Consider the following 14,606-nt stretch of genomic DNA (forward strand, 5'->3'; position numbering starts at 1 on the left):
CGGGGGAGGCCGAATCCTGGGCTGTGTCCCGTCGCCCTGTGCTCCGGAGCCTGTGCTGTTGGATTCCCGCTCCCGCCCCGCAGTCCCCTCCGCGGAGCCGCCGCCCGAGCCCCTCCGAGCTGTTCCCGGAGCCGCGCCACCCCCTCCGCGCGGAGTTCTTCCTCCGCCCGAGCCGCCGCCGCTGAGCTGTTCCCGGAGCCCCGCAGCCCCCTCCGCGGAGCTTCTTCCTCTGCCGGAGCCGCCGCCGCTGAGCTGTTCCCGTAGCCCCGCAGCCCCCTCCGCGGAGCCGCCGCCCGAGCCCCTCGGAGCTGTTCCCGGAGCCACGCAGCCCCCTCCGCACGGGGCTTCTTCCTCCGCCCGAGCCGCCGCCCCTGAGCTGCTCCCGGAGCCCCGCAGCCCCCTCCGCGGAGCCGCCGCCCGAGCCCCTCCGAGCTGCTCCGGGTCCCGCCGAGCGCTGCAGCCCTTAGGGAGCTCGGCGCATCTCCCGGGGCGCAGGTGCCTGTTAGTGTCCCAGGGAGCCCGAGGGCATCCCCGCCTTTCTGGGGATCCTGCTCCAATTCCCCGGGAGCCCCTTTCCTCCTGGGAAGGTTGGTGCAGCTCCTGCTCCTCCGGGACGGGGCTCTCCTGTCCTGGGGACACTCGCCCCGGCCTCAGCCCGGCTCCTCGCGGGGCCCCTCCCCCTTGGAGGCCTTTTGTGTCTTTATTTCTTTTTCCCCGTCTTCCTACCTTGATAGAAGCGCGAACTCTTCTCACTGCAGCGTTCCAGCTGGTCTCTCTTTAAATCTCAGGCGGAATTCGTAGATTTTCAGGATGATTGGATGGTTTTCTAGGTAATTTGTTGAGGACAGGTGACTTGGAGACCCTGCTCTGCCGCCATCTTGCCCCTCCCCCCGAAATGAATGGATTTTAAAAGTATACAGGTATAAGATTAAAAGTCTGCTTTTGGGCAGCCCAAGTGGCTCAGCGGTTTAGCACTGTTTTCAGCCCAGGGCGTGATCCTAGAGACCTGGGATCGAGTCCCAGGTCGGGCTCCCTGCATGGAGCCTGCTTCTCCCTCTGCCTGTGTCTGTGCTTCTCTGTATCTCTCATGAATAAATAAATAAAATCTTAAAAAAAAAAAAAAGTCTGCTTTCGCTCTGTTGAAAAGACAGTTCTCTTGAATTGTTGATCTGCTTTTGATAAGAAAATGTAAACAGTTGTTTTCTCTTTGCCTGCCCAGAGAGGGGCCTTTATGTTTTGCCTTTATCAGGTCTTCAACATCCCTAATCCTATGTGCTTTTTTTTTTTTTTTTTTTTTTTTTTTTTTTTAGATTTACTTATTTATCCATGAGAGACACAGACTGAGAGAGAGAGGCAGAGACCAGAGACCGACAGAGGGAGAAGCAGGCTTCCGGCCAGGAGCCCGATGCGGAACTCAACCCAGATCCTGGGATCACGACCTGAGCTGAAGGCAGGCACCCAATAGTTGAACCACCCAGGTGTCCATAGGCATGTGGTTTAAAACTTTCTAAGGTTTTAACAAACTTCCCAAGATTTGAGTTGTAAATGGAGTCTTGACTCATTAGGCCTCTTATTTGGTATGTTAAGTTATTCTGAAAGTACTGTTAAGTAAATGCTAAGCCTTAGGTTACATTTAGATAAACACTATAACTATTCTAGAGATGATATGCAATTCCTAAAGTTTTAATATGTTTTCATATAATGTCATCACTTGATATTTTGATCATTGGAATGTTATGTGTCACAAATAGCTTGAATTTCCTTGTCAATTGCATCATGATTATTAACCATGTCCATTTCTAAGTTTTTGTCATTTATAATTGTTCTTATTCTCTTGCAAAATGAATTTTATCTTCAAGAAGATTCATAAAAGATCTTTAGGTATTCAGGTAGGTATTCAAACTGGGGAGAAAGGCTCTTTCCTTTCTGTCTAGTGGCAGCCATCAGCTCAAAGGTAGGCCAAGTTGGGCGCGTACAAGTACATCCAGGAGCTGTGGAGGAAGAATGTCATGCGCTTTCTTCTCAGGGTGCGCTGTTGGCAGTACCACCAGCTCTCTGCGCTCCCCAAGGCCCCCGCCCAACCAGGCCCATAAATCTTGCAGACTGGGGTACAAGGCCAAGAAAGATTATGTCATATATCAGATTTGTGTGTGTCGTCATGGCCACAAACACCCAGTTCCTAAGGGTGCTACTTATGGCCTGTGCATCATGGTGTTAACCAGCTAAAGTTTGCCCAAGGCTTTCAGTCTGTTGCAGAGGAGCCAACTGGACGCCACTGTGGGGTTCTGAGAGTCTTGAGTTCTTATTGGGTTGGCAAAGATTCCATGTACATATTCTTTGAGGCTATCCTCATTGATCCATACCATAAAACTATCAGAAGAAATCCTGACACCCAGTGGATCACCAAACCAGTCCACAAGCACAGGGAGATGCAAGGGCTGACCTCTGCAGGCTGCAAGAGCCGTTGCCTTGGAAAGGGTCACAAGTTCCACCACACTATTGGTGGTTTTCTTTGTGCAGCATGAAGAAGACACAATACTCTCCAGTTCCACTGTTACCACTAATATAAGTAATGGTTGTAAATTTCTTACCTAATAAACAATTTAGGACAGTCAAAAAAATCCTAAAACTGAAATAGTTACGAATTTCCAAAACTAAGCTAAAAAAAAAAAAAAAAAAACCCTAACTAAGCTGCATTCAGACTAAACAAAAATAGTAATATGGGACTAAGTAAATTGCAAAACAAATGATTTTATATAGTTGCTGTTGTTGTTGTACTCTTGGTTAAAACATTGCTGGTTCTTTAATATTTGCTCTTCCAGACTAAGGAAACTTTCTCTTGAGACATCAGTGATAAATAGAAATAATAATAAATTAAAGCATTTAAGTTTTCTCCCTACTTTAGCCCTCTGAAATTCAAAAGGTCTCAGTGAGTATTCTTTCTTCCATGACAATCACTTATCTGTTCTTATAACATGACACCATTGGGAATATTGGTTATTTTATCAAGGCTTTGACTGGAATGCCATATTTGAGAGACATGCATAGATTCAGATATAATCAAACAGCTTTAAGGAACTAAAGTTGACTTGATGAAACCTGGAGTAATAAAGCCATGTGGAAATGTTAGCCCAATACCTTGCTTACAGAGTTCCCAGCCGCCTCACCAGGTGAGTAAAGAATGTTATTCCCTGACAAGTGCAGGGACTTCAGGATACTTTGGGGACCTTGTGAAGAGGAATCTGCCCAAATCTGCAGGTATTGCAGGCACATCTGATGGCAAGTACTTGGCTTGGCTGCTGGCCTGGAGAGGCTACAAAAAGTTCAACCTAGAGATTCTTTATAAAAAGTGCCAGCAAAGCAGGTTCTAAAAAATCTATATGATCAATTATTATTCTTGCTGAGCTAATGTAAATAATTAGGCCAAGTTTGTTAAAATCAGACTTGTTTTGCAGACAGATCAGTCCTGATGTGGCTACCTCTGATTAAAGATGAGGGTTATTATAGAGAGAAGCTATGTCTCAATAACACATCTTTGTGGATGTTCAATTACAGCTCTGATCATTTTAAATGAATGATGTTTGCCTAAGCTAGACTACTTGAGGTAAACTTCAGAGAAATAGCTTTTCAATTTCTACACAACAGCTCTGTACAGACAATCTTCTTGTTATTCTGTGGATTTAACAGGACCCTATGGGTTTATGAATATTTAAACAGCTAAAAAAGGGGTGATAGATTTCCCCAACAATTGTATAACCCAGCTAGCACTCTAACCAATTCTTTGTGGCTGGAATGACAAGCAGTTCCCTAAAAGCCAGAACATACCCCAATACAGGGTTAACTATGGACTTATGGAGAGAATGGATGACTCTTCTTTCTTTATGATTAGATTGGATAATACATTTAGGGATACCTGAAATTATATGACTGTCTTCTAATATGACCCAATGACTATGCCACTCTAATTCGTGGCCATGGCTTCAATAGGCCATGACTGGATAGGTCACTGCACTCTGGGCTTTTTAAAAAAGTGGACATGTTTTTATGTTTCATTGTTATGACTAATTAGCATCCATCTTTGCTCCCTCTTTGAGACCAGAGGATGTTGTTTGGAGCATGGAACCTCTTAATAAGTACATGGTCAAAGCTGAGTTTTACACTGTCAATGTCAATGACACTCAGTGTAAAACTTCTCTATTAAATACTAAAGTAACACAAATGCATGAAACAGTTTTACAAAATAGAATGACATTAGATGTTTTAACTGTTACACAAGATAAAACTTGTGCTATCATAAAAACAATGCTGTGTATACATTCCAGATGACCACAAAAATATTTCTGGGTTTCTATCTAACATAAATACTCAAATTGGTGCTTTAAATGATCTCTCTTTAGTGATTGCTTTAAACTCCTGGACCAGAGGAAAATTATCAAGGGTCAACTGTCAAAGGTCTTCACTTTCTCATTATAATATTAACCTTAATTTTGTTATTTCTGGTGTCTCCCTGCCTATTGCGAAGACTCCTTCACTGCCATAATTTTCAGCTGACAGATGATATTTTCTACTCAAGAAGGTTCATGTGTTGTCCTCATTGGATTCAGCTGCCTTCTCCTTTTTGTAATTCCCCAATATGTTCCCCAACTGACCATATTGACCCATAGGTAGGGATATCTCTCCACCCCTACTCAGCAGGAAGGAGTTACAGAAGATGAGACCTTCTACCTCAACAACCTTAAAGATTTAAGGGTCAGAATTGTTCAGAGAGGACTAGCTGAGGACAAAGCACATTGACAAGTTCTTGAAACAGGGAGAGTGATATTCCTGTATGGACTTGACTTCCTCGATGTTTATACTTTGCTAAGGGCAAAAGGCAATCTTAGCCTAACCCCCAGAAGCTTGTAAGTCTACTTTAGCATATAAAAATTCCTTTGGAAATTTCCCTTCATCTCTAAACGCCCAAGATACATGTTGGCAATCATCCCCTAAGCACATGGCCCACTGATATACATCTGAAGGGTCTCATGACTAAGGTTCTATTAGGTGGTAATAGGTGACTTTTCCCAACAATAGCTAGCCCCCTTAAGGTCCCGGAAATCTTGCTTCCAAAAATTCCTTAGAAAGTACGCCATCCTCAAACCCCTCCCAACTTCCAGGTATATAATCAGCCACCCCTCACAGGCCCAGGGCAGCAGCTCTTCCTGCCCACGGGTCCTGTCCCCGTGCTTTAATAAAACCACCATTTTGCACCAAACATGTCTCAAGAATTCTTTCTTGGTTGTCAGCTCCAGACCTCACCCCACCAAACCTCACCTATAATCCCAAACTTCATCAATATAATTAAATATAACCATAGGAACTCCATATTTTGAATTTTAATCTCTGAAAATAGACAAATGAGTTAAGAGTATATTTCTATGTCTGTCAATTACAATAGCATATACAATAAGGAAATTTGGAAAGCATAAATATGAAACATAAATGATTATTTTAATATAATTGGAAACATTCGTGTGTTGATTTTACATACTTCTGTTTAATGACAGAAAATGAATTGAAAATACTGAGAAAAGCAGGTTATGGAATTCTCTATACAGCTATCCCATTCTATTCACTGAAAAACAGTAACAATAACAGGTACAAAACAAACAGAAATTCCTCTTTTTATGGATTTTTTTTAAAGACTGGGAAGAAATACATTTAAACAATTGTGATGAAAAAAAATAAACAATTGTGATGGGGTGATTTTTAATTCCATCTTTCTATTTTTCTTAGCTTTCAGATTTTTTTTTACCAGCTTGCCTCTTTTATAATCAAAATTGAATTTTATATCAAAGCAAAAAATAAGTAGACTTTGAGATCATGTATCTGCCAGAGACCAGCTTGAAAATTTCACAGAAGTCATGTAATCTGCTATACTGAGTGGTTATCAACTTCTGTGTAGAAAGCATTGGAGAGGAGGATAAATGCATGATTTGAGAAGGAGGGTCAAGTGCTTTTATCTGAATACTTCTTCTGTGTTCTGACTTCTGCCATAGATAGTACCAGAAACACATCCTATCATTAAAATAGTGACTACATATTTGAAGAGGGCATGTGCCTCTGACCTTGGTTCTGAATTGTCCTTGTATTATTCTAAGGCTTTGGGTATAAATTCGATAAGCATTAGAATCACTGCAGGCAGATGTTCAATCTTGCACTGATAGATTCTGATTCAATAGGCCTGGGGTGGAGCCTAGAAATGTGTGTTTTTAGCAGATGATGCTGAAAATGTTGCTCATCACCTACTGTTGGGGCCCCATTCCCTAAGGGCACAGATCTATTATAGGAATGCTGAATTAAATAAGAAAAGAAGAGGAGAGAGAGAGAGAGAGAGAGAAAGAAAGAAAGAGAAAGAGAAAGAGAAAGAGAAAGAGAAAGAGAGAGAGAGAGAGAGAGAAAGGGAAAGAGAAAGAGAAAGAGAAAGAAGAAAGAAAGTGAGCTGCTGACTGGAGGAATTTAGGAGACTTTTAATCTATTTTGGTTTTTAAGTGATTCTGATTACTGAAACAGAAACAGGAAGAGAAATGTGTGCACCAAATACACAAAACTATTTGTGTGCTCATGAGAAGAAAAAAACTTTTTTAAAAAACAGAAGACAAAAGAAAACCAGCTGATAAGAAAGAGCATGAATAAAGTGTTGTCAATTCAGTTCATACAATTCAGCAAGCATGATTTTTCATTATTTTTAATATTTATATTGATGGATTTTTCTGATTTTTACAGGACTTTTTACATTATAATTATATTAGTGATTTTATAATACTTCTGTTGAGGTTTTGAAAGTAATAAAACTATATTCTCTGGTACAATTTGGGCAATATGCCACCTTCTCTATTCTCACTTTTTCAGCCACTGCTAAAATTTTTTGAACGGACCAAGTGACACTTTAGATAAACAGCCAGGCCAATCATATCATTATAGGCATATTCAGGAAACTTTTCCAAGAGAATGCCTGAAGGTTTATATCAGGGATTGCAAAGTCCAATAGATAATGTGGCCAGAGAGACAACAAAAGTGGTGGCAGGAGCCTGGTAGAGATTGTGGCAAAGTGCCCTTACTACAGATGTCAGCTTCTAATCGAATCCTTTTTACTATTGCCATGCCCATTGTGTCTGGCTATTCTGTATTTTAAGAGCAGCAGACATCTCAATAGCTATGTGAATCCCCTAATTTTTGTATTTAGGAACTACTTAAGTATTTAAATAAATCACAATGTGGGCCAAACAAACACATCAAATGTGTCCCTGGGACAGCCACCTCTGGCTTAGATCAGAGCAAATAAAAAACATTCCCTTCACTCTCCAATTTCTTCCCTCCAGAGTTTATGGAGGGAACCACTAATCATTGCAAACAAGCTCTAATTTGGCAGCTTCCGAGAAAGATCAACATTTCCCTGGGCAAGTTATTAAGAGATTTATGGGTTAGAGGACCTTAACATGCTTTACTTGGGAGAATGGGAGCAAGGAAGATAAATGAATGGGAACCAAAGATGTGGATATGTAATCTGTATTTGGAAAATATCACTTGATCTCTAAGATTCTTTTTTTTCTATGCCAATAACTACCCCTCCCCCAACTCCCTGCAATTGTGCCAAGCTGTCTGCAATATGCTTTTCCACATCATTTGAAGAACATAACTTGATAGTGCTGGAAAAACTGCACCCTGCTAAGATGCTATATCATATCATTTGAATTGATGAATAAAACGAGAATTCATTATCTTCAAGGCATTGAAATGCAGCCTGGATTACTCAGCTTTGCATCATTTTAATAGGAAGTTTGCAGCATAATCTCCCTTTCAAATGTAAGATTTCTTTAGAGATTGATAAGCAAGGCACATGACATGGTTTCATGTGTGTAAATCAGTCAAAAGTAAGCCAACTGCAATATCTGAAGAACTCTATAGATTTGTCAAAAGTGAGAAGAAACGTATTGGGGAGATATACATTACACTAAGTTCCTCTTTTATTACATTCTAGTCTTAAACCAGTTTTGAACTTGTAGGCAGATGGCAATGGGTAATTAAAATGCTAGCAAAATTATGGAAGGTGAAAGTAACTTCTATGTCTCTGTAATGACAGACATGAAAAAAATATGCACACAGTTTGCAATGAAATGATGCAAAGATGAGGACTAAAATCAAGTATGTTGCTGGGTAAAATAGCATCCATTAAGGTGCGCTCTGTTCCTTTGTGTTCCACTTGAGAAAGACAACTGATTTATATCTGAGGACTAACAGGAGCAAGGCAAAATTTTTCAAAGTAAAATGGATACATATATTTCCTGATATTATACAGGCAGCTTGGAAACCTAACTGTTCATTGCTTGTTGTTTTTTATTACTGGGGGTAAAAGGTGACATCCATCAAAATTGAAGGAAAATAATCACAATAACTTTTAGTACAAATTCATTAATGCCAACTTGGGAAATTACACCATTAACTTCCACAAAGTCAATTACATGTTGAAGTGGAGAGATGAGATACGAGCTTTGATTTCCACTTAAGACTTTTTCCTTGCTATATTGCTTTATTTTTAAATTATTGTTAACGTAGCACATTTTAATGATAAAATTCTGAAGACCAGATAAGCCAAAAGAAAATTAAAATCCTTTGTAATCTCATCATTCATAATAACCATGGTTAATTTTTGAATTATTAAATTCCAAATGGGATTGCAATATTATATTCTGTTTTATAACTTGATGTTTTCTATTTTCTTTAATTTTTATATAACCATTTAAAATTATAACATTTTCTTCCCTTCTGTGGATGCACCACAGTTAAGTAAATACTTGTTCTATTTTAGATGGATTCCAATTTTGTTATAAGCAAATTATTTTGAAATTTAACTTAAACATTTTAACTTTATAGCAAAATGAAAAAATGATATTAAAGTATTTCTCCAGGGTAGTATAAGAAGTAAAATTAGGGTTTCTGTGTTAAAAGATTCAAATGCTATCATGGTTTTTGATACGTGATGCTAAATTGTCTTCTAGAAAGTCTAATTTAAACTCTCATTCTCAAGGTTAGAGATTACTTAGTTCCCCCATCCTCACTAACTTCAACTATTCTTACTCCTTTTAATTTTTATTATTTGAAATGTGAGATATATTTCTATTATTCGCTATAGATTTCTCTGATTAATACTGAAGGGCTGAACATTTTTCAGCCACTTTTATTTCTATTCACTAGTTATTTTTATCCATTCATACTTCCACTCATTTTCTAATGAAATTTAATTTCTTTTTTTAATTTTAGAAAAAATATTGAACATTAAATGCCCCAAATTCAAATTTTAAGTGTACAGTATAGCATAAATTGTATGCACACTGTTGTACAACAGATCTCTGAAATATTTCATGTTGCATGACTCAAAACTCTATACCCATTTTGAATAGCAAATTTTATTTCACCCTCCTCCAGCCCCTGGCAACCACCATTTAGCTTTCGGCTTTTATGAATTTTACTACTTTAGATACTTCATATAAATGGAATCACAGCAGTACTTGTCTTTCTATGACTGGCTTATTTCACTTACCATACTGTCCTAAGGAGCATCTTGGTTGTCACATATGACTGGATTTCCTTTTTAAAGGCTTAATATTCCATTGCATGTATATGTCATATTTTCCTTTCCATTCACCCATCAATGGATATTTAAATGTTTCCACCTCTTAGCTATTGTGAGTAATGCTGCAATGGATATGGTTGTGCAAATATCTCTTTGAGATTCGTTTTTAAAGCTTCATATGTGCTGTAGTCTTTTTTCCCACTCATTGTATTTTAATTTTGTTTATATACAACTGGATATTGTGTATACAGTTTTTGTGCAGAAATAATTTGATCTTTTCATTTATGATTTCTGCTGGTATTATGCATAGAATGACTTCCTCCAAAGGAAAATGTTTACCCCTATTTTTAAATTGTTGATAGTATCATTTTTGTTTGAACTTTTGAGTTTTTTTTTTAAAGATTTATTTATTTATTTATGATAGACATAAAGCGAGAGAGAGAGGCAGAGACACAGGAGGAGGGAGAAGCTCCCTGCTGGGAGCCCGACGCAGGACTTGATTCTGGGACTCCAGGATCGCACCCTGGGCCAAAGGCAGGTGCTAAACCGCTGAGACACCCAGGAATCCCCCATTTTTGTTTGAACTTTTAATTGATCTGAAATTTATTCACATGTAAGGAAGATGATAGATATTGAACTTTTCCTAAATACAATTTAATAATAAAAAATTATTTTTTGGTAGATTTTATAAGCCATATGTACCATGCCCTAAAGAGTGACATTTGCATGGTATAATTTTAATTCTCTTGAATTTTGCTAAGACCTGTTTTGTGACCTAACATATGATGTGTCCTAGAAGAATGTTCCCTATATGCTTGAAATAATGTATTCTGATGCTATTGAATGGAATGTTCTGTATATATCTGAATTTGACCTAACATGTACTTCATGTTCAGTGTTTCCTTAGTGATTTTCTATCTGGCTGATATTGTTGAGGGTGGGATATTGAAGTGCCCTGCTAGTATTGTACTGCTATCTATTTCTACTTTCAGTTCTGTTCATATTTCCTTTATACGTTTAGGTGCTTGTGTTAGGTGCATAAATAGTTAAAAATGTTATATCCACTTGATGGATTGACCCCTTTATCATTATAATTAAAGATTTTTTAATCTTTTGTTACAGTCTTTGGCTTAGATAGTTATATAGCTATCCCTACTTTCTTTGGCTTCCATTTACATGGAATACTTTTTTCCATCCCTTCATTTTTAGTCCGTGTGTATCCTTAAAGTTGAAATGAGTCTCTTATAGGGTGGGTCTTTTTCATTTTTTTAAATTTATTTTTTAAAGAGTTTATTTATTTATTCATGAGAGACATACAGAGAGAGAGAGAGAGGCAGAGACTCAGGCAGAAGGAGAAGCAGGCCTCATGCAGGGAACCTGACATGGGACTCGATCCCAGGTCTCCAGGATCAGGCACTGAGCTGAAAGCAGCGCTAAACCACTGAGCCACCGGAGCAGCCCAAGGTGGGTCTTTTTAAAAATGCATTTAGCCATTCTATGTCTTTTGATTGGAGAATTTAGTCCATTTATATTTAAAGCAGTTATTGTTAGCTATCAACTTATCATTGCCATTTTAATTGATTTCTGGCTCTTTTATAATTCTGTTTTGTGTTGGTCTCAGCCTATTGATAGAGATGTCTAGGAGTGCCTGGACTATTTATATGGGCCTGTACTACCTGTGGCAAGCCCCATTGACATTTCCCCAACTGGAGTCAGTGTTGTGGCTGAACTGGCCCTTGTGGTTCTTGTTATGATCCCAAGATGCACCTCAGCAACAACTATTGGGAACTTTGAAAAAACAAGATATATTGTTCACAGGTCCTAAAGGGTACATGGCATGCCTGGGACCATACAATTTGGAGATAGAGAGAAAGAGGGAACACAGGTCTGGGTTCTGCATTATTGAGGTTAAGGGTGGGTGTCATCAATTTATTGATGAACTTAAAATTACATATATATATGTATATAAACTTTCAATTTTAGTATGTTTTCCAATAAAAATAACAAAATAAAAACATTATCTGTTTCCTTTTGATCACGTCAATCTTTCTATATGGATTTTATCATATTTTTAATCTGTGGATATATATATATATGTTTATAATTTAATCTATGAATATATATGTTTATGCATATATGTAAATATCTACATTATTTTAAAAATTAAATTATTATTTTGGGGGCTAGTCTGTTATGTCAGTTCAAAATTTTATTTAATTGATATTAACAGAGGTATCAGAGTAGTTGCTTAAACAGATCAGGAGGGATTTTCTTTCACATAAAGAATTCCAGAGGTGGATAGTTCATGTCTGGAATAACTGATGGTGCTACAGAGTCTTAGGAATCCAGGCTTCCTCTATATTTTTGCTCTGACCTCTATTCTCTAGGTCACAAGAAAGCTGCTGAAACTCAGTAATAAAGTCTGTTTTACAGGCTAGAATTAGAGGAAAAGTGAGGAGACAAAAGAAGCTTCAGATGGAAAATATATCAGTCTTTAAAAAGCTCTCCTGGAAGGTCTTCAGACAACATTCACCTACATATCATTGATCAGTCCTTTTAGTTTTTAGCTGGCCTTTTTGCTGGTCCACATAAAATCAAGATTTTATACAGGGGAGCAAGAGATTATGGATACTGATAATTAGTCTATGCTATTTCCATTTACCATTGAATATTTTTCTACAACCACACATTTTTTGGCTGTATATTATCTAGTTATATGGACACTATCATTTAACCAGCTCCCTGTATTGGACATTAGTTGTTTCAGATTCTTCACTTCTGTGTAGAGGGCTGTGATAAATATCCCCATGGTTGTATTTCTGTGTATCTGGGTTTATATTCTTAGAATTTATTTCTAGGAGTGGAATTGCTAGATGAAAGGATATGCATCATTTTAAGCCTTTTGATGGGAAGCGCCAAAAATCAGGCTTCCGATCTTTATGCATTTATCATTTCTTGACTTGTAATTTTGGACAAAATCCCATGATTTAGGATGGTGCTTCTCAAATTTTGTCTATTGCATCTATTTCCTCTTGCCATTAAAAAAATTTCTTGTCAGAGTTAATGGGAAGATCAGCACCGTCTGTGACAAAATCCCATTGAGGTAGTCTAGTTTTGATTAAACATATGAGTAAATGATTAAATCCTACAATGAAAAGACATCTGCATTGCCATGTACATTAGCTTGGAACATAAACAAGGCTGCAGATAAGCTGGGGAATTGTTAGTGCTCCATGGAACACACTCAATCACCACTGTAAGAAAGGAAGAGATTATTTTTTATAACCACTAAAATAAATTTCTCGTAAATGTTAGGAGTTTATTCTATGATATACTGAGATTTGTTTTAAAAGTGTAAATGGAAACATTTAGCTTTTGTTAGCCCCTCCCCTCCTCCACCCAGACACATACACAGACACACACATAGAGTCATTAAATTGGTAGGTGTGGTTCAATGCCCATAAAACATTCCCAGGGGAGCATTTAAAAAATGTGGAGTGTAAGGCTTTACAGAAAGTTACATCACACCAAGATGTGACTCTGATACGAAATTCTATTAAGATGAAATCCAAAGAGAAGAATTATCCCTGTTCTGTTCTTTGAAATTAATTTTAGGATTCCAGGGCAAGAGGGAGAACTGTCTTTCTTGGTGGGTGGAGACTTTTGGTATGCCAATAGTAGTGAAGACAGGTGAAAGCAAATGTTAGCAACAGGAATCATCAAGAAAAATACAGAGCGCCATGTAATTAAGTTAAAATGAACAATTTCTTAATTTTGGAGTAAATTAGGAAGCAAAGTAAAACAATAATCAGATAATCAAATATATATAGATATAAAGACAGAGAGGCAAAGAGAGAGACAGAGAAGAGGGGAGAGGCAAAGGGAGAGGAAGAGAGAGAATCTTAAGCAGGCTCCATACCCAGAGCAGAGCCTGACTGGGGGTGGGAGGCCTTTGATCTCACAGCCCTGAGATCACAACCTGAACCAAAATCAAGAGTCAGATGCTTGACTGACTGAGCCACATAGGTACCCTCTCTCTTGCTCATCTTTATCACTCTTAGCCTATTTGTTTCCCTCTCTCCTCTTACTAGAGTTGTCTTGAAAGATTAAAAATATATAAAGATATATAAAGATTGTATATAAAATATATATAAAAATATATAAATATATATAAAGATTAAAAATATATTAGATCTGGTAAATTTAGTCATATAAAGAACTTTTCTATATATAAATGACATAATCTTAAAATCTTATGAATCTACAATTGCTTTTTTCTTTATATTTTTTTAAAGAAATCCCCAATGTCAATTTAACAAAATTAAGCATTTTTCTAATGAACAAATGTATATGAAACTTAATCTTACCTAAATTGAAAAAGAATGGAAGTAGATGGTGCGTGCTGGGGTGGCTCTGTTGGTTTGGCTCCAGTTGTGATCCCAGGGTCCTAGGATCGAGCCTGGCATCAGCCTCTCTGCTCAGAGCCTGTCTCATTCTCTCTCTCTGCCTGCCACTCTGCTTGCTTGTGCCTCTTTCTCTCTCTGTCAAATAAATAAATGAAATATTTTTTAAAAAGTAGAATCTAACAAGTTTAAAAAATATTTAGTGTTATGTATGAGTCAGTGTAGGCCTTTGAAGATATTTGCTTTATTTTCAGTTTTGATTACTTAACCTCTTGCTCTCTTGCCTGCCTCTACTACCTTCAGTCTTCACACCATCTTAGTTCCAAGGACATTGGGAGTATATGACTGTGTTTTAAGGGAGTAACTCCCAAGACAAACCAGAGAAATCTGAGATGACTCTATGAGGTCATGATACATGATTTTGCTTATATAGAACACTGAATGCAATCAGATCTTAGATAACTTATTTTTTTCTTTTAGCTTTTTAAAAATTTCCTCCATTTTTATTGAGATACGATTGAGATACAGTACTATGTAAGTTTAAGGTATGTAGCATGGAAACAGTTACCACATAAGAGGTAGGAAAGAGG

General features: G+C 37.9%; 1 pseudogene; it reads left to right on the plus strand.

Annotated features, from left to right (window-relative positions):
* Positions 1-1,841: 1,841 nt before the first annotated feature.
* Positions 1,842-2,569, plus strand: LOC121491839 (annotated as a pseudogene).
* Positions 2,570-14,606: the final 12,037 nt, after the last annotated feature.

This window comes from Vulpes lagopus, chromosome 5, assembly GCF_018345385.1.
Source record: "Vulpes lagopus strain Blue_001 chromosome 5, ASM1834538v1, whole genome shotgun sequence".
Lineage (NCBI taxonomy): Eukaryota > Metazoa > Chordata > Mammalia > Carnivora > Canidae > Vulpes > Vulpes lagopus.